Source organism: Sinocyclocheilus anshuiensis, unplaced genomic scaffold (assembly GCF_001515605.1).
Source record: "Sinocyclocheilus anshuiensis isolate Anshui unplaced genomic scaffold, SAMN03320099.WGS_v1.1 scaffold1094, whole genome shotgun sequence".
Taxonomy (NCBI): Eukaryota; Metazoa; Chordata; class Actinopteri; order Cypriniformes; family Cyprinidae; genus Sinocyclocheilus; species Sinocyclocheilus anshuiensis.
In genome coordinates this window covers 646,135-646,585 of record NW_015536578.1, presented here as the reverse complement: position 1 = coordinate 646,585, position 451 = coordinate 646,135, and positions in this window count along the sequence as shown.

Below are 451 nucleotides of genomic sequence, written 5' to 3'. Positions count from 1 at the left end.
GTGTGTGTGTGTGTGTGTGTGTGTGTGTGTGTGTGTGTGTGTGTGTGTGTGTGTGTGTGTGTTTATGTGTGTGTTTATCCATAAAGTCTTTTGGAGTAAAATGCAAATCAAGTCTTCATAAAATTGCAATAAGATGCATGATTCATCTGCATTATGCATGTTCATAAACATGCATAGCAGGTTACATACTTAAACATACACAAGCACGTGCACACACACACACACACACACACACACACACACACACTCACACACACACACACACACACACACAAATCACACATTCAACATAAGGCCCATCTGCTCTTACTGGTCCTTTCAGGTTTATTATTAAAGCATGCATATGTATCAGCTTAAAATGTACACACTGTGATCCATTCATTTACTAAATTAAATGCCCATCAAACTCTTATTTACGAGGGTGTAAAGCTGATGGGGGGGGGGGGGGGGG